This window comes from Apodemus sylvaticus, chromosome 8, assembly GCF_947179515.1.
Source record: "Apodemus sylvaticus chromosome 8, mApoSyl1.1, whole genome shotgun sequence".
NCBI lineage: Eukaryota > Metazoa > Chordata > Mammalia > Rodentia > Muridae > Apodemus > Apodemus sylvaticus.
In genome coordinates, this window is record NC_067479.1 from 37,415,545 (window position 1) to 37,439,803 (window position 24,259).

Below are 24,259 nucleotides of genomic sequence, written 5' to 3' on the forward strand. Positions count from 1 at the left end.
AAAGAGGGCATCAAGTGGAGGGATAGATTTGCCATTCCACAGTCAAAATTCTGATCCAGTATTGTTCACATCTAAAAGAACTGCAGGGAAAAATGGAGATGAGACTGAGGAGAAAAGGTTCGGTGACCAGCCCAAATTAGGATCCATCTCAGGGAAAAGCTCCAAGTCTTGATGCTATTACTGATGCTATGGTGTATTTACAGATAGGAGCCTAGCATGGCCGCCCTCTGAGAGACCTAACAAGTAGCTGAAAGAGTCAGATGCACATACTTACATCAAACCAATGGACAGAATCCTGGGACACCTGTGAATGAATTAGGGAAATACTGAAAGAAGCAGAGGAGGAGGGTGACCTCATAGGAAGACCAGCAGTCTCAATTAACCTGGACCCCGAGATCTCTCAGACAGTGAGCCACCAGCCAGGCAGCATATACCAGCTGATATGAGGCCCAGACACATATACAGCAAAGGACTGTCTGGTCTGACTTCAGTGAGAGAAGATGTACCTAACCCTCAAGAGACTTGAGGCCTCAGGGAGTGGATATGTCTCATGCGACAGAGATGAGGATGAAGGTGGGAGAGTGAAAACATCTCCTTGGAGATGGGGTAGAAGGAATATGAGAAGTAACAGTCAGAGGATGGACCAGGAGGGGGTTAACGATTGGACTGTATAATACTAATACTAATAATAAATAATGTCATTTTTAAATATATGAATTTTAAAAACAAACAACAACTTCAACAAAACAACAAATTAACAGCAAGATAATGTTTCCATTAACTTACAACTGTAATTTTAAAATGTGCCTTGAATAAGAAACAAGGTCTGTAAACTTTGGACTTGGTATGATAATCTTTAAAATCTCTTCTCAAGAGAATAACACACGCAGTGAGCAGTGAAGAATAGTTCTCATTCCTTGACTTGTTTTTACATGTCTTTTAAGAGTTTCTATACTTTCATTAATTTGTATTCTATTAAAAATAAAAAACATCAATATTTTTGCATCTTATAAAATTGATATTATATTTTATAAAAATTATGTAGACAAATAATTTACATAAAATCAAACTCATAAATTTATAAAGCTCACGAATATGCTTTTGTACACAAGTTTTATGTATTTTGTGTGTTTGTGAATGTCAAACTATATAGATAAGTGTTTGCATTGTTTTCAGATGAGATTTTTCAAATTGATGAGAGTTGAAATCTGTAGGGGTCTAGTTTAATTGGCTTTCTATTAAGTTTTCTTCCTTTCAGTCATCAATTTAGTATACTTTGCATTTTTTAAAATTACTTGATGTTCTACTTTTGCCTAAATATATCCAGTTTAGCTGCCGAAGGCTCTACAATTGTTACATCATTTTTTGTAATTAATTCAAAATTACTGCTGGGCACTAGCTCTGACAGTACTAATATTTTTTTCTTTCATGATAACTTTTATAGAGTTATTGCATGAAAATTACCCTTTTGACAGTTTTCTTTTCAGTTGTATGGATATTAAATTAGCTACTCTACTGCAGGTCTAGGAAATATCTTTTAATTTTCTCTGTGCATTCTAGAAAATGTTTAATATTTTAACCATTGTTGTCATTCGTCTTAAAATTATATGTTTCGTATCTTCTTCATAATAATATTATTCTTAAAGATATTTTCAGATTGTAAAAGTAATATGTATTTCATTAGCTTAGTGTTAATAGTTTAAATATAGACATTTTCTGTTTTTATGACTGAGTGATAACTTCATATGTAACAGTTCAAGATGTCCTTGAACTCTAGATTTTCCTTTCTTAGAATCCCAGATTATTGAATAAATTATAGACATATACCATAAAGTATGACTAAATATATTTTCATTAAACCAAAATCTAATTTAGGGTTAAAACACTGAGTAGTATCCGCTTAATGAATAATTAGTTTACTTAGAAATAACCACATTTTAAGAATAAAAATGTTGCCAAAGTCCCAAAAAATTTTTCATAAATATCAAATATACCTTCTTGTTATAACTATGTACTCTATAAAAAGTGACTTGATTATCTATGTCCTACTCATAATGTATGGAAAGCTATAGCCTATGTCCTAATGAGGAAGAGTACTATAAACAATGTGTTTAAATTACAGTTGCATGCATATCCTTATTTATTCTTTTTTCCCATTATTCTAGCAAGGACACCAATTTCTGGAATATAGTTTTTGTATGAATGAATATAAATATTCATTCAAATATATATATATTTCACCCTGGTAACCACCACTTCAATTTTTTTTAACTCATAATGTATTGGTGTGACATTAGAAATAGAAATGAATTAGATTTAATAGATCTCCCTTAATTATTCTATTTATTTCCTATGCTATGTCCTTGGCCCAAGAATCTAAAAAAATGTTTCATTGATGCCCGGTTCCTCTGGATTCAGAACAACAGATACTTGGTCCTTTCTACAACACTCTGCCAATGAGGCTTCCAACTATGTGTTTCATGCTAACACTATTGAAGAATTAATTATTGCTACATCCTCTGTCACTCTGTTCCAAAATCTCATGTTAACTAACTTTCAACACTGTTGTCCCCTTTACTTTTAATGATTTTCTAAATATTGTCATGCATAGAATGAATCAATAGTAATTGATTTTCACTACATAATGTTTATTATTTTTCTTTGGATAATGTGCTTACATGTTTAATATTCTTCTTTGTTCCTTACATAACTATTGAAACCTTTTCAATGTTATTGAGTTAAAACTAAACACAATAACATATCACATAATTTAATTCTCCTCCTTTTTTTAAAAAAAATATGGAACACTTCACGAATTTGAGTGTCATCCTTGCTCAGGGGCCATGCTAATCTTCTCTGTATTGCTCCAATTTTAGTATATGTGCTTCAGAAGTGAGAACAACTCTCTTTCTCCTAAGGTGATATTTCCTCCTCCTCTACTGCCTCCTCATCCTCTTCCTCCTCTCTTCCTTCTCCTAGTCATTATCATCTCCCTCTCTTCCTCTTCCTCCTTCTCTTCCTGCTCATCATCTGCTTCTTCTTCCTCAGAGTCCTCTATCCATCTCTGTTTTCGCTATAGGACTTCTACTGACATTGATCCTTGGTGCTCTTAAAGTGTGAACCACGAATCAAAGAACACATACAGGCTAGACCTCGGCCTTTATGCTCATGTCTAAGAGATATGCAGTTTGGTCCTGAACAACTGGAGCTAGTGCTATCCCAAAAGCTCTTGCCTGTACATGGAATATGTTATTCTAGTTGGGTTGCATGTGTGTTCTCAGTGGGAAAAGATTTGCCTAGCCTTGAGAGACTTGGTGGACCAGGGTTGGGAAATACCCAGGGCCTGCCCCCCTTGTTCAGAGGAGAAGGGGAAGAGAAAATGGGGGAGGGAATTGTAGGAGGATGTAATAAAGGGAGAAGGACAGTGAGAGGAATGTAAAGTGACTAAGTAAAAAAGAATAAAGACTTCAAAAACACCAAGCTGACCTTAAACTTAAAAGATTATGCACATTTCTGTCTCCTAAGAACTGTATAAAATCATGTTCCATCGTGCATGCCTTTTGTTTCTTTTTTAACATTAACAATCAGATTTTTAAAATTCCTTTACCTGTATGTATATGTTTCCTTTAAATTATATAATTCTGTTTTTTTCCTTATTTACCTACCTTGAATTATTCATAGAGTATAGCTGTTGTTCAATATTTAATATTCTTTTTCAGAAAAAATATTATATTTTCATATTTAGAACCCTGTTGTCTATGACTATATATGATAGATCATCTTCTGTTTCTTAAACTATTATCCAGAATGTCTACTATATTATATTGTTCATCTTAAGATCAGTTATTTGTGAATTGATATTGAATTATTTGAGTTATTTATATGATTTTGGTATTTTGTTATTTTAAAATTATATCCATACATGTGAATGTTGAGGTGTTTGCATGCTCATATAGTTTCCATAAAAGAAACAACTTGCTTAGCAAAGAAATAAATATATTTCTGGAATCAATCTGAGTGACTGTGGCCCAGACACTATGATGATTTATGTTAGCCCATATACTGTGCTCTTGAGGTAGCAATTTTATGACAATTTTATAGAAATATAATAAAAAACATCATAAAATAACTTTTCAAAATAATTGGTGGATGTATCAAGTAAGCCAGTTATAGCAAAGAGGGTAAAACTTTGCTATAGTTCTCAGTTCAGTCTGAGAGCGTAGCCCAGTGATCCTTTGAAAATTAGTATCTCTCATACATGCAATAGAACTCAATTATCTAAAGAAGATGTTAGTCTAATTATTAGATTAAGATAGTCAGTGCCTATGAAAGAGAAGCTCCGGGACAGTTTTGCTCTGAAATTGAGATATCCTATATTTTCATACCAACAAAATTCTAATTAAATGATCACCCAAGAGAGATGCAGGTTTTATCCCAAAATCCTTATTTCCAGTCCGCATGTGCATGTGTTAGTCTGGGTGCCAATAGAGTTCAGAATAGTTTAACAATATCAATAAACCATGAGCTCTCCCATCATGAGTTTGAGGAAGCGAACCAAGTTTCAAGTGTTGTGTGACAAGTGCATGTTCTTAACTCACTGGGACATCTATGTGCTTTGATTCTTACATTTTCAGTTGCATCACTTTGAAAACATTTCTAGTTTTGAAAACTGCTTCTTCACCTTAGTTCCTCTGATGTGAAGAAATTTTCATTTTAATTTACATTGATTTATCTTTAGCTATTGTGGCTTACATTTCTAAGGAATTTTTGATTGGGAGTCCTGGTCATATAATGCAAGGGTAAAGTTTAATGTTTCTTCTTGTAGGCCTATACTGAAATCAGTCATTAATTCCATAGCTGTGATTCCTTTACATGTAATCCAGTGGCAGCATTGTGACCCATTATTGCTCCTATTTAATTTGTTAAGCAAGCTTTCAGTTCTTTAAATTACTCTTAATTTGTGTATTCACTATAGAAAAGTACTTTGTCTTCTTAAAAATTTTTGGAAGTTAGCCCTCTATAAGATATAGAATTGGTAAAGGTCTTTTCCCAATCTGAGAGCTGCAGTTTTGCCCGATTGACATGTCTTATAAATTGAATGTAAATGTTTGTAACAGAACCATGAATGTAACTACAAGAACAATCTAGAGGACAAAATATGTCTGAGGCAACAGGCCCTCTGCCTCTCTTCTGGAGCCTTGCTCACAGTTCTTCAGGGTATTGTTCAACATGCTGTGTCCGTTTGACCATGCTCCAATGGTTAACAGTATAATTTGATTCTTTATATATTTTTCCAGACATCTCCTATGTTTATTTCACTCTCCTCATGCTTTCTGGTGCATTTACCACACCTCTTCCTAAAGCTTGATATACCCTCTCCAATTTTCTGATAAGATAGATTATTTTTTATTGTTCCCTTAACTCCCTAGCCTGACACTGGTCCCTTGTTTCCTCTGTGGTGTTACAGTCACTCCAAGCCATATAATCATATTAGAAGAATTGGGGCCTTAGTTACATGCTGTTGCACAAAATTTATGTTGGTGGTGTGGTGTGTGTGTGTGTGTGTGTGTGTGTGTGTGTGTGTGTTTGTGTGTGTGTTTGTGTGTGTGTGTTTGTGTGTGTGTGTGTGTGTGTGTGTCCTGAAAATTGATTGAATGTTTTAGATATAAAATTTCAGGGCAGGTATCAGAGATTTCTATATATAATATCAGTCCATCTGTACATAGAAACATATTCACAAGATGTCTAATAATCAACACTTCTGTTATTTGGAACAAAAAATAATCACCTTCTCTATTTTTAAATAGAAATTATTTCTTATTTTTATACTGTAACTTTGCTTGATCTACATTATGGCATGTTGAAAATAGTGGGTGTGATTAACATCCAGACATCACTGATATCCCTCTCCTGATCTGCCAAAAGATGAATGACTTGATTAGTAATTATTTCTAATTTTCAGTTATCATCATATGGATTGGGCACAGAAAACTAAAATAAAAATAATCAAAGCAAGTATAAATTTAACTTCCACCCAAACTAATGTATTTTCTACTGTTTTAAATCATGTTTTTTGCTTTTTACTGAACATCATGAGAGTGCTAGATCATTGAAAATACTAAAACTTGTTATGGATCATGAGAGGGGACACTACATGATTTCTTTTTTTTTTTTTTTTGATCACTTTCAGACTCAAAAGGTTTTTTTTTGAAATATCAGGAGTTTTTTTCAAATTTATGAAAGTGCACTCAGGTAAAAAATTTCCAAAAGACTAAATCTTTATTCATTATTTACCAAAATACAGAAATTATTAGTTCATATTAAAATGTCACACCATCTACCTCAAAAATCTAATTCATACAACTCTTGTTATAATAAGACAAAAAGTTAAAATGATTCTGCAATACCTAGCATAAACATTGCTTATGAGAATGGGTTTTTGTGGTCATCCTCAGGAAGAATACACTGATAAATAGTCTTAAAATACATACAAAATCTTGGTTACAAATAATTAAATAGGGTTTGGTTACATGTTTTACATAAAAGTTTTCTATGATTTAAAAGTTCAACAAAAACTTTTTCTATAAACCATGACTAACCTGCCCATCAATTAATAGTTTTCCAGTGATTAAACTTTCCTCTTTATTTAGACAGCACAGAGATCATTAATTAAATTGTGCTTTGCATTTTGAAAGGGATTTTATCATTTAATTATATATTGTTTACATGTATGATTAACAGTAAGTCTACAAGGATTTTTCCTGCTTTTAAGCAAATGGTAGATTTTGAAATGTCATAGTTAATGTGATAATGGAACAGGGAGAATAACAGTAGAAATCAGCATCTCAGACATTCAATTGCAAGCAGACTTATTTCATCCAAATTAGGGAAACTACTCTCATCTTCTTTTCCAAAACGCAAGCATTAATATCTTTCTTGTCTTTGTGAAACATTTTATTACAAACATATGGGGAGGGGGGATCTGGGAAAGGGGAAATCATTTGGAATGTAAACAAAGAATATAGAACATAAAAATGTTTAAAAAAAACCATCCAGGTGATATAGGGGTGGGTGGTCTTTTTTTTCCTTGCACATTATCAAGTAAGCAGTTATTTAAGAGAAAAACTTCTACCATCTATCTCTTTTTACTAAAATGGAGATTCAGAGATCCCACCATTCATTTTGATCAGTGATACTGGCTGTTTCTCAAATGTTCAAAAGGAAATCAACTCTTGGTTGCCAGTGGAGCGATGTCAAGAACGCCATGTGTAGTACTCTGAATTTCTTTCACAATGGACTGTAAACTATAAGATGAAACTAAAGCATTTCTATCTGATCAAAACTCCCTGCCCCAACAGTCTTACTAATTTTTGATTTACTAGGTTCTTTGGCCTTCATAGAATTAACAAAAGAGTAGTCAGAATGAACAGTGAAAGGTGTCTTTTCCCAGCCTTGTAAAGGAATTGTTAGAGATCAACAGGCAAATCAACTTCTTGAGCAGATTGTAGGTTTAAATATTTTACATATAAAGCAATGTAATTGAGTATAAAGACAAACCAATTAGCAAAACAGAAATTCATTGGTTTTTCATGGTTCTAGAAACTCAGTATTGACTTCCTTTCCCTCCAATCAAGATTCTTTGTCACCCTTACTATGGCACTTGTGAACTGTCACAGCAGGAGCACTGGAGAGAGTGTGCTATTTAACTTCATATTCTAGTACAGTGACTTCAAAAGTTGTTCACTCTTACTCTGATGGGTATCTCAGATAAGACATCCTTTTCCTAGTTCGCCAGAGAACGGATTTCTGGCTCATAAGTTTTAAGTTCCCTAAACCTGACAAGAACAAGGTCAAAATTAGGTTAGGTAAAGAAGTCAGTGAAAGATCAGACAAGCTTAATAGAAGTCCTTTTGCTAGCAACAGGAGAGCCACTCAACAGCTTGACAGAATCTATTGTATATCTTTCCCCCTGCTTTCTCCTCAGGCCCACACTTGATAAAGAATCTTGAAAACTGCACATTTTCCACCTCAACCCTACTGGCTATGTAGAATAACCAGGGAGCGACCCTTTACATTTTAAACATAGTTAATACAGTCATTTCTGACAGAATTATTTCAAGATCTCTGAATACTACATATTCCTCATACATTTTGAAATTATGTTGTTTTAAACTATTCCTTTTGCATAATGCGGAAAAATAAAAATCAAGTGTCTTATTTAGATATTACTTGTTCTCGTATATATTGATCTTTAACTATTGTAGTATCATAATCTCTACAATGAATAACAAACTAAGACCAATATTTATGTAAAATTTTAAATCTAGTGCAATTAAGATAATTGCAAAGTTTACACTGGAAAAGTTCTCATATATAATCAGAGCCAATTCAGTTTTAACAATAACCTAGTGGCAAGATCCCTTTAACCGTAACCACAGTTGAAACTGTCTACATGCTGCTATCACCAGTTGCAATGCTTACATTCTGACTTCTATTTAAAACTCATAGAAACATGTTTTCCAAGGATGTTTCATGGCTTTAATTTCAAAATGTAAAGAGCTCTCCATTAATTGGAAGGATATAGTAGTCTTTTCTTTTTCCCTTGTCATTAGCCAACTGTCTGATAGATATCAAAATAATGGTGGCAGATCATATTCTTATTCCAACATTCTTAGTATAGAAATAGTGAATTCCCAAAGCAAGCTTTAATAAGCATTTCACCACCTTTCCCATAATTTAGAACCGAGCAGTTATTTCAAGAAACAATTCTTATACTACACACATAGTACATAAGCCAAGGTTTTAGCTCCTTTCTTTTATTATTGGTTATTTTATTTATTTACATTTCAAATGTTATCCTCCTTCCAAGTTTCCCCTCCACAAATTTCCTATCCTTTCTCCCCCTCTTCCCTCCCTTCTCCTCCCTCCTCCCCTGCTTCTATGAGGGCGTTAAACCCACCTGCCCACCTATTCCCACTTCAGCGCTCTAGCATTTTCCTATCCTGGGTCATCACGACTCCACAGGATCAAGGAGCTCCCTCCCATTGATGCCGGATAAGGCAATCTTCTGCTACATATCCAGGTTTTAGCTCATTTAGTGAGTAATAGGTCCATAATATCTTCTGCCTTCAAATGTTTAAAATGGTGTAGGATTAGAAAATAGTAAAACACTTAGCTCATGATATACTAGAGAAAGAAGGCTAGATACTTAAAAGAAAGAGCAGGAATTCCATGTGAGAATGATGGGACTTTGCTCTGAAAAACACTTTTTTTTTTTACCCAAGTGATAATAACTATTTTAATGAGTATTTTTGGTTATTGGATTTTAGTTTGAATTATGTAGGAAAATGTGCTCTGTGAATTTTAGTTCATGCCATTTTCACCCTGCAGTTACCAAATATATGTGTCTGAATGGATATTTTATTTGACCTTGAACTGCATCTTAAGGACAATAATGCTTTCAATATGTTGCCATAAATATAAGTTTATAAGACAGTAAAAACTGAATCTATTCTATATAGTACAGTAGCTACTTTGATAGGATGATGGGATAGATAAAGAAATATTTTGATGAGTAAAGATACAATAGATTATAATATGTCTCTCCCTCTTTCTCTCTCTCATATATATATATATATATATATATATATATATATATATAAATATATCTCTGTGTGTGTGTGTGTATCAGTGATCTAATGATATACATGTTAAGAGAAATTGTAAAAAATGAACTTGAGAGGTTTTTGTCAGTTTAACATATAGATGTAAGAAAATACACTTGTTGATATTGAGGTGGTTTTACATATAAATTTTGGAAAGTTGTGATGATTCTTCTTACATAAAACAAAATTGAAATGGGTTAGCATTAGTTTCATGATATAACATTAAATTTACAGGTAAATCGTTCTGCCATTCGTTAGTTATGAATTTACTTAATCTGCAAGAATGAAAAATATATAGAATGACAGTTCAATGACAGGAAGAATGAACATTTAAGTCTCTTTCTATAAATAGAGGTCATTCATTGATGTTGTTTTTCTATGTTATAATGGTAACTAGTAGTTCTTAAACAAAATATTATGTAATATCTCTATCTTAAATACAAAGGAAAGACCATATATTATGCTTCAAAATATTTGTGAATAAAAATATTTTGCTATATTTAATAAATCTCACATAGATCATAAAAATATACTAAGTACAGAATGGTTTTACTTTTCAGTTGGGCTAAGGAGTTATGCATATGGAGGCATTAGTAGGATGTACTCACAATACATAGGAACAAAATTCCCATGCTAAGCCTTTTATTGCCTAAATTATTTCATTTGATCTAAATCAGCAATATGACACTGTAGTTCTGTTGTGGTTACCTGGGAAAACACATTATTTTAAATCAAGAAACGCATACAGAGCTATTCAGGAAATTTTCATTTAACTTCAGAGAGCTTTACTCAGGACTAAGAAAAAATTACCTATGGAATTTTTTAAAAAATGAATGTAATATAAGCAATAAGCACTCTTTAGTGTGCTTTATGTGTATTAGGATACTAATACTACCCCAAATTTTCCGAACAGAAATGATAATTTACATGTTACAGAAGAATATGTAAAATCATAGATTTAAATCAGCTTGCAGAATTTCTCATTACATGATTGAAAAATGTACTTAGCACACATGGTCCAGTGCAGACCCCACAACACTTAAGTTGGTGGTCTCTGCATGTATATACTGTGTTGATTGTTTTATCTCCAACACAGGCCTGCCAAGGTTTGTCATTATAATGTTATTAACTATATGCCACTGAAGAGGACTGAGATTTTTCTAATAGAAAGTTAATGTGCTTTGTTTAGCTCCTTCTTGTCCTCTGCCACATAAAGACAAGGATACAAAGTTCCCTTCAGATGAAATGGTAGAGCTGTATTCTTGGACTACACAAGCTTCTAGAACTGCTAAGAAATGAGGTGTGTGTGTGTGTGTGTGTGTGTGTGTGTGTGTGTGTGTGTATGCGTGTGTGTTTTAAATATAAATGGCCAAGTCTCAGATATTTTCTTATGGTTCCCCTAAATGTCTCAGACAGACTTAAGTAGAGAAAAGAGAAGGCCACACTCAGATTCCCTAGGCTAATACATCAATGACTAGGTAAACTAAATACATTAGCCTAGAAGCTCAGAATACCCAAAATGCAATTCCCAGACAACATGTAGCTCAAGAATTAGGAAAACCAAAGTGCGTATACTTCTGTCCTTCTTAGATGAGGAACAAATTACCATGGGAGCAATTATGGAGACAAAGTGTGGAGGAGACACTGAAGGAAAGGCCATTCAGAGATTGTCTCACCTGGGATTCATCCCAGATACAGTCACCAAATGCAAACACTATTAAGGATGCCAACCTGTGCTTGCTGAAAGGAGCCTTATACAGCCATCTACTGAGAGGGTCTGCCAGTGCCTGACATATACAAAAGTAGATGCTCACAGCCAACCATTGGACTAATCACAGGGTCCCCAATGAAGGAGCTAGAAAAAGGACTAAAGGAGCTGAAGTAGTTTGCAGTCACATAGGAGGAACAACAATATGGATCAACTAGTAGCCCCAGAGCAGCCAGGGACTAAACCAACAACCAATGAGTATACATCGAGGGACCTATGACTCCAGCTGCATATGCAGCAGAGGAAGACCTTGTTGGGCATCAGTGGGAAGGGAGGTCCTTGGTCCTAAGAAGGCTTGATGCCTCTGTTTAGGGTTAATGTCAGGTCAGGGAAGAGGGAGTAAGTTGGTTGGTGAGCAGGGGGAGGGGGTATTGGATAGGGGTTTTCAGAGGGGGAATCAGGAAAGGGATAACATTTGAAATGTAAATAGACTATCTAATAAAAACTTAATACACATGCGCACGCACACACACACACACACACACACACACACACACAGAGAGAGAGACACCAGATTAATTAAAATATCCAAAGATCTGTATGACAAGAATGTCAGATCACTGAAGAAGGAAATTGAAGAAGACCTCAGAAAATGGAAAAATCTTCCATGCTTGTTTGTTTATTGGCAGGATTAATATAGTTAAAATGGCCACCTTGCCAAAAGCAATCTACAGATTCAATGCAATCCCCATCAAAATCCCAACTCAGTCCTTCATAGAGTTAGAAAGAGCACTTTTCAAATTCATCTGGAATAACAAAACCCCAAGGATATCTATAACTATTCTCAACAATAAAAGAACTTCTGAGGGAATCAGTACCCCTGACCTCAAGCAGTACTACAGAGCAACGGTGTTAAAATCTGCATGGTATTGGTATAGCGACAGGCAGGTAGATCAATGGAATTGGATTGAAAATCCAGAAATGAACCCACACACCTATGGTTACTTGATCTTCTACAAAGTATCTGAAAACATCCAGTGGGAAAAAAGACAGCATTTTCAACAAATAGTGCTGGCTCAACTGGAGGTCAGCATGCAGGAGAATGCAAATTGATCCATTCTTATCTCCTTGTACTAAGCTCAACTCCAAGTGGATCAAGGACCTCTACATAAAACCAGACACACTGAAACTAATAGAAAAGAAACTGGAGAAGACCCTTGAAATCATGGGCACAAGGGCAAAGTTCCTGAACAGAACCGCAATAGCTTATGCTCTAAGATCAAGAATTAACAAATGGGACCTCCTAAAGTTTAGTTTCTGTATGGCAAAGGACACCATCAAAAGGACAAAACGGCAACCAACAAATTGGGAAAAGATCTTCACCAACCCTACATCTGACAGAGGGTTAATATTCAATATATACAAAGAACTCAAGAAGTTAGACCCCAGAAAACCAAATAATCCTATGAAAAATGGGGTATAGAGCAAAACAAAAAATTTTCAACTGAAGAACATCAGATGGCTGAGAAACATCTTAAGAAATGTTAAACATCATTAGTCATCAGGGAAATGCAAATCAAAACAACCCTGAGATTTCACCTCACATCAGTCAGAATGGTTAAGATTAAAAACTCAGGAGACAGCAGATGTTGGCGAGGAAGTAGAGAAAAAGAAATACCCCTCCACTGCTGTTGGGAATGCAAGTTGGTACAACCACTCTGGAAATCAGTCTGGCTGTTCCTCAGAAAACTGAGTATGACACTTCTGGAGGACCCTGCAATATACCACTCCTGGGCATATACCCAGAGTGTTGCCTGGCATGTAATAAGGACACATGCTCCACTATGTTTATAGCAGCCTTACTTATAATATCCAGAAGCTCAAAAGAGTGTAGATGTCCCTTAATGGAGTAATGGATACAGAAAATGTGGTATATTTACACAATGGAATACTACTCAGTAATTAAAAACAATGTATTCATGAAATTCTTAGGCAAATGGTAGGAACTGGAAAATATCATACTAAGTGAGGTAACTTATTCACAAAAGAACACACATGGAATGCAGTCACTGATATGTAGATATTAGCCCAGAAGCTCAGAATACCCAAAAGACAAACCACATATCAAATCACTCCCAAGAAGAAGGAAGGAGAGGGCCCAGGTCCTGGAAAGGCTTGATGCAACATTGTGGGGGATTGCCAGGACAGAGGAGTGGGAGGGGTTTGAATGGGGAACTGGCAGAGGGAAGAGGGCTTATGGGACTTAAGGGCAGGGGGAAACCAGGAAAGGGAAAATCATTTGGAATGTAAACAAAGAATATAGAAAATAATAATAATAATAAAAAGTTTCATCATGATTACATATATTGGCTAGAGCTAAAAGTCAAACTTGTGGCAAGTCAATATGCTATGAGAAATAAAATTAAAATAATGAAGGGTTTTAAACAAAAAACAAAGCCTAACATTACAAAAGATTTAAATGCTTTAACCACCTCTGACTTAAAATAATTTCAAGACTAGGCCTCTACCAAATGCCATTGGGCTCATACTAACTACAAGTATGAGCATCAGAAAGAATTATGACTCAAGGACATAAGGTATTTAAATATTTAAACTCATGAGGATCTCTGGGAAAAAAGGAAACGAATCATGTGGAACACATGAAAGAAAATGACTCATGCATTTAACTTAATATTCTTTATGTATTCTTAATAGCTTTTGTTTACTGTAACTAAGTAAGTATTCATGAGTTAAACTTGTTTATAAAAAATATTACAAATGTCCCTGTATGTGGAACCAAATGTTTGCCACTGTTATCTCTATTAAAATTTTGATCAAAAATTTTCAATGGATTAGTGTTTTCACAAATAAACTACAACAATATATACTGTCAGAAATTTTGAATATTCTTTACAGAAAAACATGAGACAATAAAAAAGTTTCACTGCTTAACAACTCAATACTAAGCTAGACTAAATATATTTTCTATTGTAATTTCTCTTAAACATAAGAATTTATGGGATAGGAAATATGGTACCATTAGATGTATCAACATCCTCCATTTTAGGGAAAATGATAAATCAGAGTTATTTAACATATCGTGCACCTAGAATCAGATATGGTAGGGAGATAGAAAATAAAATATAAATAAACAATATAAAAACTATATAACTCTATGGAAATAAGTATATCTTTTATTGAAATATTAAACTAATTCCATTCATTAAATAATTGTAAAAATCTTTTAATCCTTAAATTATTCTTGGATGTTGATATTTTTCAATTGAAAATGAAGGCTTGAAATAAAGTACTGCACCCTCAAATATGAAGAAACTTGCCAGAGATTTCTTGACAAAGGTGCTTTGGAGAAACTGAAGAGAAGAGTACATCCCAGTGGATGCTATCGACACAGCATCGGGGTTCTCAACTGGAAGCAGGGATAACTGGAAGGCACATAATAAATATGCACAGACTACTTTTTGCGTACAAGCTGACAGGCAATTTTCAAGGCTTAAAGTTTCTCTTCTCTCTCATTCTCTGCTCTCTTTCTCGCTCATTCGCTCGCAGCTGGAGGCTGCACACACTCTGCATCTTCCTGCGCATTCTGCATTGTCCTGTGCACTCTGCTTTTCTCCTGTATGCTTTTCTTTTCTTGCACTCTCTCGCTCATACACACGTCTGTGTGCTCCCCTTTCACTCACACACCCACTCTTCACACACACCTCACATTCTCTCTTCACTGACTCTTCACAAGTTCTTCTCATGCTCTTTGCATTCGCTCTCTCACTTGCTCTTCACATGCTCACTACTCGCTCTCTGCATTCTCTCTGCATTCTCCCTGCATTCACTCTGCATTCTCTCTGCATTTTCTCTGCATTCTCTCTGCATTCACTCTGCATGCTCTTGCATTCACTCTGCATTCTCTCTGAATTCTCTCTGCATTCTCTCTACATTCTCTCTGCATTCTCTCTGCATTCTCTCTGCATTCTCTCTGCATTCTCTCTACATTCTCTCTACATTCTCTCTGCATGGTCTCTAATTCTCTCTGCATTCTGTCCGCATGCTTTCTGCACATTCTCTCTGCATTCTCTCTGAATTCTCTCTACAGTCTCTCTGCATTCTCTCTGCATTCTCTCTGCATTCTCTCTTCATTCTCTCTGCATTCTCTCTGCATTCTCTCTGCATGGTCTCTACATTCTCTCTGCATTCTCTCTGCATTCACTCTGCATTCACTCTGCATTCTCTCTGCATTTTCTCTACATTCTCTCTGCATTCTCTCTGCATTCACTCTGCATTCTCTGCATTCTCTCTGCATTCTTTCTGCATTCTCTCTGCATTCACTCTGCATTCCCTCTGCATTCTCTCTGCATTCTCTGCATTCTCTCTGCATTCTCTCTGCATTCTCTCTACATTCTCTCTACATTCTCTCTGCATGGCCTCTACATTCTCTCTGCATTCTGTGAGCATGCTTTCTGCACTTTCTCTCTGCATTCTCTCTGCATTCACTCTGCATTCACTCTGCATTCTCTCTACATTCTCTCTGCATTCTCTCTACATTCTGCATTCTCTCTACATTCTCTCTGCATTCTCTCTGCATTCTCTTTGCATCCTCTCTGCATTCTCTCCGCATGTTCTTTGCATTCACTCTGCATTCTCTCTGCATTCACTCTGCATTTCCTCTGCATTCTCTCTGCATTCTCTCTGCATTCACTCTTGCTTTCTTCTTTCTCCAGTTTTTATTGATACTCCAAAAGCAGATTTAAAAAAGACATTGTATAATCGTTGCCAAATCAAAGTCAAAAGAATAACCAAGTTCCACAAAAAACAAGAATTGCAATTGTTCCCCAAAGTTTCAAGCTTCCCTATTCCCAGGCCTATAGCCAAAATAATAATAATTGCAAACTTATCATTATTTATACTTTAACTATTATACTTCAGAGCTCAGAGCTCCTAGGCCAGCTACTTGCATTTTCTTGTGAAGCTCTAATGATAAATGACATTGGCAAAGCTGCCAGGCAGTGGCCAGAAAGAATCAAGTTAACCCTTAACTCGGTAGTTCCCCGAGCTTTTCTCTTCTACACATTGCACACAATGACTCTCCTAAGTGTCCCAGTGTTTTGACTTAGCTTTACTAATCTAAGATTTAACATATTCTATACTTGCTTATCCAGGAACCACTCTCAAATATTGTGCAGAACGTATTTCATAACTTTAATAGGTTTTTCTTTCTTTGCGGTCCCAATGTTGGCTTTAATTCATTTTCTAATAATTTGCCAAACTTTCCTTGCAAGTCAAGAATTAATCTGGAACTACCATTGTGCATTTATTGCATTGTTTTTAAGATGAGAACACACAGCATGCACCTGGGCCATTAGGACTGTGCTGTGCTGTGGCCTATGCCTCAATTTTTAATTGTTTAAGAATCATTACATCAGGGAACATCTAGTTTCACAGAATTCTGGAGAGCAGAAGGAGAAAGAAGTAAGAAAGTCGGATATAATAGAATAATTATGCACACCAAGGCCAACTGCGAAACAGTCACACACAAATGAAATCTATACAGCCATTGTTGAGGGCTAAGGTTAGGAGAAATGGGAACAACTGTTGTTACAAAGAGCTGCCGTGGGTTACTGAAGATGTCTCCATCCAGGCCTACTGCAGGCAGTCCCTTATTTCAGATGGCAGGTCCACTGGAGGGATGTGTGTCCTGCTTCTCAGGGTACCAAACACCATTGTCATAGTCAGGGTTTCTATTCCTGCACAAACATCATGACCAAGAAGCAAGTTGGGGAGAAAAGGGTTTATTCAGCTTGCACTTCTGCATTGCTGTTCATCTCAAAAGGAAGTCAGGACTGGAACTCAAGCAGGGTTGGAAGCAGGAGCTGATACAGAGGCCATGGAGAGATGTTCCTTACTTGCTTGCTTCCCTTGACTTGCTTAGCCTGCTCTCTTACAGAACCCAAGAATACCAGCCCAGAGATGGTACCACCCACAAGGGGCCCTTCTCCTTGATCACTAATTGAGAAAATGCCCCACAGATGGATCACATGGGGGTACTTCCCCAACTGAAATTCCTTTCTCTGTGATAACTCCAACCTGTGTCAAGTTGACACACAAAACCAGCCAGTACAATTGACCCCTTGTCAATTTGACACACAAACACATCACTATTAAGCCTCAACCCTTACTTTCTTATTCATCCCCAAGATCTAAATAAGTTTAAAAGTCCCAAAGTCTTTACATATTAAAAGTTCAATCACTTAAAATATCCAATATCTTTAAATTCAAAGTCTTTTAAAAATTCAAAGTCTCTTAACTGTGGGCTCCACTAAAATACTTTCTTCCTTCAAGAGGGAAACATATCAGGGCACAGTCACAACCAAAACTAAAACTCCAATGGTTCAATGTCTATTATCCAACTCACGATCTTCTGGGTTCTTCCAAGGGCTTGGGTCACTTCTCCACCTCTGCCCATTGTAGCACACACCTTGTCTTCTAGGCTCCAGATGCCTGTACTCCACTGCTGCTGCTGTTCTTGGTGGTTATCGCATGGTACTGGCATCTCCAAAACACTGCTATCTTCGACTGAAATTAGGCTTCACCAACAGCTTCTCATAGGCTCTCTTCAGGGTGACAAGCCTCTGCTCCTATGCATGACCCCTTCAAGTCCTGGGCCATCAATTGCAACTGAGGCTGTACCTTCACCAATGGCCTTCTGTGGCCTCTCACTGTGCCAAGAGCCTCAGCTGCTCTTCATGATCCCTTCATGCCTTCAAAACCATTACCATCTGGGTGACTCTTACACAGTACCAAGTCCAGACACAGCACAAAATACAACTGTGGCTATCTCTGAAACACAGCCTCTGTACTCTCAGAAAATACTTCCCAGAAGATTTCACCTCAGTGATGCTGGTCTCTTCTTAGTCACCGCTAATTTCTTACCTCCAGCTAACCAGCATCAATAGTTCCAGTAACACAAAGGGTCACTTTAGTGATTCTGGTGTCTTGTTAACCACAGCTAATTCTTCAGCCTCAGCTAACCAAAACCACAGAAGCTTCACAATCAAAACATGGCCACTGTAAGAGTCTTTAATCTTACCTCTGAAATTTCACAAGCCATCTTCTGCACTGTTCTTAAAATTGTCTTCCAAGCTCCTACAGAACTTTCTACCGAGCTCTTAATATCAAATGGATCATCTAGCCCAAAGTTCCAAAGTCCTTCCATAGTCCTCCCCAAAACATGGTCAAGTTATCACAGGAATACCCCACTACGCTGGTACCAATTTGTCTTAGTCAGGGTTTCTATTTCTGTACAAACATCATGACCAAGAAGCAAGTTGGGGAGGAAAGAGTTTATTCAGCTTACACGTCTGCATTGCTGTTCATCACAAAAGGAAGTCAGGACTGGAACTCAAGCAGGGTTGGAAGCAGGAGCTGATACAGAGGCCATGGAGAGATGTTCCTTACTGGCTTGCTTCCCTTTTCTTGCTCAGCCTGCTCTCTTATAGAACCCAAGAATACCAGCCCAGAGATGGGACCACCCACAAGGGGCCCTCCCCCTTGATTACTAATTGAGAAAATGCCCCACAGATGGATCACATGGGGGCACTTCCCCAACTGAAACTCCTTTCTCTGTGATAGCTCCAACCTGTGTCAAGTTGACACACAAAACCAGCCAGTACAACCATCCTTTTCTACAAGGAGCTGCTGTGGGCTTCTGAGATGTCTCCATCCCTGCCTGTTGCAGGCAGTCCTGGTCATTGTTTGCTGTCCCCAGCAATGCTACATCAAGCAAGTTAGATAACCTGGAGAAACAAGCAGTAGAGTATGCTTGTCTATCTTTTAGTCATTTGTAGTAAGTTAAAACTAAAGACACACATGGGAACTTTGGAGGTCAGAACATCTCATTTCATTTGTCTACCAGGTATTAGGGACAGGTTGTACACAGGAAACTAATCAATTGTAGAGTAGCACCTTAATTCTTAAAATGGTTTTAATGAAACAGATGCAGATAAGTTCTGGTTATATTTTTACACATGTAGCACAGGAAACTTTTAAGACTCAGATTTACAGATGATAGTTGAGCACCTAGGAGCCTATTTATTTTTTGAAAGCATGGTTATTTGCACTGTAGTACATTGTTTATTTTGTTATTTTTAAAATATCCAAAATATAAAACTTGGCTGTCTTTTAAAAAGAAATTCTATAAAGTTATCTTTGATAATATTTTTAATAAGCCAATGAAGACATGCAAAATCAGATGATTTTGAAGAAACTAGTACATGGTTTCAGTCGGGCCAGTTGTGTTCAGTGTTGTCTACCACAATAATCTTCCTGTGTTCTATTTAAGGAATTCTTAAAAATGTGGTGGTACAATATTTCCATTTTTAAGAAGTTTATTTTTTGCAGGACAGCAGTTTATTTTCTGCTCAGTGCCTGATGGGTTCTATCATGTGCATGCAGTTCATTCCCCTTTATGATCACATTAATTACAGTGGACAGCTGGTGTCATTGCATGGCCCCATCCTGGGGGAATCTATCCCACCTTATTTGTCATCACTTCTCTTTATATAGCATACTTAATTTCTGCTCATTTTCATCTTCCACTTTAACTGTCATGAGACCCAATGAGTGAATTAATAACTTTTCTATAAGCTTCTATAATTACCAATGCATCGTTTTTTAATATGCACCAATTTTCGCAGGCAGAATATAAATGCCTTGGGCGTCATGTCATTGAAACTCTGTTTTATAGGAAAATAGGCAGGGCACAATCACACTCAAATGAACACACACAATTTTTACTAAATTATCTTATTTGGTTGGCTACATGTTTGAAAAAATGCATTGTTCTTGAATCAATAATCCAGATTGATGAACTAAGCAAGGCACTAAATGCACTTTCCTTGTTTAAAATTAATTTACTATATAATTTCAATTGTTTTTAACATTAAAATAACCAGAGTTTAAAAAAGCATATATAGCCCATAAAACTGTTGCCAAGGTGCTACATGAATAAAAATATTGACAGTAATCCTTTTCCTGTTGATGTCAGACTACAAATAAGCAAATAACAAGTGACCAACATAACAATTCGTGTTGAAATAATATGTTATTATTCAATCACAGCTATCATTCTGGTATGAGATGTTTTGACCCCTTGCCTCTCAAAAGTATGCTAATTAATTTGAGCAAAGTAGAATTCATACTATATAAGATTTCAAATAACATTTTTAAGGTAAACATTCATATTTTGTCCTAGAGATATGATGCTCTTTTTGATTGTCTTTAATGCAGTTTAATAAACAATATAGCAATATTTCAATATTCTTTCAAATAACAACAGAAGAATGCACATCACAATTTGTAGCTTATAAATTATTGTACCATGAAAAAAGTGCAAAGGCCCCATACACATTAGTTCATCATAGTTCTGAGCATTAGTGCTCAGCAGGTTCTTTTCTATGAATAATTATTTTTTATTTGTAAACTAATTTGAATATAATACAATGGAAACACTATTTGGTAGGCAAAGGAGAAGAGCTGCCCAGTGATATACAGATAAAGATTATTTTTATACACACATACAGGGACTGGTAAAATGTACTTTCCAATGTAATAATGTCATCACAATCAGCAGGCCAACATTAAATTATCATAAGCTGAAGACTTTATAAAACAGTGAAAACTCCAATTCATGAGTGTTCACATGCCTTCCAGTGTTGCTGTTTTTGTTTGATTGTTTTATTTTCTTTTCTATGGAAAAAAAATGTTTATTTTGGTCAGATTCAAGTTAGCTGTTTTAGTGGTGATCTCATTGTCCTGATAATTTTATCCAGCAATAAAAATTGGGGAATGCTATATACATTTCTGAAGGTGTGTATATATTTAAATCTGCTTAAATATGATTTTGAAAGTACCCAATATAATATTTGCCATATTTTCCTGTTTCAAATGTTTTATGATAACAAATTTAACTGTAGTAAAATTGTGTTATAATAATTGGATTAAACTACAAACTGTTTGTTACAGTGCAAGTTAAATATTAAATGGACCCTTAGCTGTCATAACAGAAGCCACAGATATTGAAAACTGTGAGAGATTTTTGCCCAGGTTAATCTATGCAACTCTGCACAAATTGCTATAGGTGTGTCTTAATGAAGCAGATTTTATATTTTAAATTAAAGCAAGGAAAATTTGCTTAAGTTTAGAGCCATCCTATGATGACCAAAGCGTCTTCTGTGCAAGTCATAGTCACTCACAATGCAAACGAATGATTATTTGTGTACAACTCTGTGCTTAAGACTTTGACTTCTGTATTTAAAATTGAATCAGATTTTAGTGAATTAATTTGCCACTCTGAGAAACATAAGGATGCTATATCTAATCATTTAAATTAAGCAAACTCTAAAGGTCCTACAATGGTCAATTGTTATGAGTGTTAATGAAACTCATGGGTGGGAACCCCAGAGAGAATCAGGAAGCTTCCACCTTTCACAGTTTGTATATGTCTAAGATATTTTCAGTATCAGCTGGGCCTTTCATTGGATGTATTAGCATGCACTATCCTGGAGGATTTTGTTTGTTTGCTTATTTGTTTTTAATTTCATTCATTGATTCTTCCTTCTTCCCAGAAACAGAACAATTTGGACGACTTGTCACTGTGAGTAATCCCTTCAGTGATCCCAAACCTCCTTTCCTTGTTGCTTTTAATTAACTAACATGTCAATCAGATTTGCACAGTTTGTGTTTTCACCCATTATCACTGTTTGTATAGACTTTCAGTTTAATCTTTATGTATATTACATCCACCCACTTCGTTGATAAGCCAGGGTTTTTGTGTCTCAGTAAGGGTATTAAGATAGCCTATATTTTCCTCAGGATTTCTGGACTAAAACTTATTCCAATCATAGAAAGACCAATACTGCCATCTTAAGGCAAATTGAATTAACTGTTTTTAATATCGCCATTTTTTAATGAATTTTTGATGTGTACTTTTTTTTTTCCATATTCTACTTATAATTGAACCTAAATTTAAAAAACTACCTGGTTCATTATTAGATAATATTTTCCCAACTTGTTCCAAAATATCTAAGACTTCATGCTTTAATAATGTTAAACATTCCTTTTACTCTATCATATATTTTAATTTCTGAATTTCAGGACTTATTTCAAAATGGTATTTGGCACCTGAAACCGGTGTATGTGACACTTAGAAGTATCCTATGGCTTAGCTGATATTTGGTGATGTGAATAGAAATTCATACAGTAGGCAGGGTTCAGTAGCAAAGTGCTGTGGAATTATTCTTTGTCTTGTCTTTTTCAGGGATATGAAGAGTATGTCATCATAAGCCTAAAATTACACTGATTTTGCTGGATGTGATAATGCATAGGTGTATCCTAATCCTTGGGAAGAGAAACCAAGACTGTGAGTTTAAACTGGGCTGCTACATGAAGAGACTTTTGGACAGGAGATAACAGAGACATAGATATACACAGATAGACACATAACAGAGAAACTGGTATACTGATATACAGTATAGAGGAGAAAGTGATAGTAGGATAGTGTGTTCAGTTGACTAAAGATCAATGTACAAAGCCATAGATATGAGGCTACAATAAGGAGACATAGACATTGCATGATTGTGAAAGCAAAGAAGTTTCATTTACATGCTAAAACTTCGTATACAATATCTTATCACTAATGTCAGAGAAATATTTAGACTTTTTAATGAAGTTTATAAAATAAGTTTAATGAATGACTCTTGAAGACATGTAAAGGTTGGCACTTCTAATTTTATAATCCACTCTGTTTTGCTGTATCTCCCCTATGATTTCTAATTTCCAACTGTGTGTAAGGCAATGTATACAAGCATGTATGTATTTCTTAAATCTGTTCTTTGTATTTTTGAAAAAGAACTCAAGGTCCTAAAGCTCTCACAATGAAATATACCCAAAAATATGAATATGAGGCCTATAATCTTTATTTCCTGTTCACAAATCTGTCAATTTTTATATATTTTTAGTTTTATTTTTTGAGATTATAAAACACACAGACATGCTCACACACATACACACATCCTAATCATTTTTTCAAAATTTCATCCAAGCCATAGGACACCACTAAGTATTCCACACATGGCTTTCAGGTGCCAATTACCATTTTGAAATAAGTCCCAAAATTCAGAAATTAAAGTATATGTCAGGATAAAATAACTGCTTTAAGTTATTAAAGCCTGAAATCTTAGATATTGTGAGGCAAGTTGGAAGAATATTATCTCTCAAAATCTGATCTGTTCTTTCTTATGATTACTTGAGGTAAAAATAATAAAATCATTTTGTATTTCATTATGAAATCTGTTTGATCAATTGACAAGAAGAGGTTGTGGAGCTTTTTCTGTTGTCTTTCATTGTGTGCCTGTCATCAATCTATCTGAATTTCATATTTCCAGTATAAGGCATGTTGACTTTTCCCTGACAATTTCATGGTTTCCTTTTCTCAATTTTATTTGAGTTAATGGTTGCTCTAGGTTAAACAAGTTTTTCCTCACTGGTGTGCATGAGGAGACCTTGCTAGTATTTGAGAATTCACCTTCTCATTCATCTGCAGTTTTCTGGTTTTATAGGTACTAGTTAACTTCTTTGGAATCTATATATTGATTATATTTTTCATCTTTATATCACCATTGATAAGTCAAGTTAGTTTTGTTATGCAAATAAATCTTACTTATCTTTTGAAAACTTTTCTTTTTTATCATAAACAACTTTTTATTTTCATCATTTTTTAAAGTTAACAAAGTTTCACAAAGAATCAGAAACATATCTTACATTGATTTGATTTCCTCCTGGCTACTTGCCTGTATGAGTCAGTTTTCCATAGCTTAAG

General features: G+C 35.4%; 1 non-coding gene across 1 annotated transcript; it reads right to left on the reverse strand.

Moving 5' to 3' along the window:
- Positions 1 to 2,793: 2,793 nt before the first annotated feature.
- LOC127691810 (U6 spliceosomal RNA) lies at positions 2,794 to 2,900 on the reverse strand. The gene has a single exon (XR_007979383.1). It is a non-coding gene; the product is annotated as a U6 spliceosomal RNA (small nuclear RNA).
- Between the last annotated feature and the right edge of the window lie 21,359 nt (positions 2,901 to 24,259).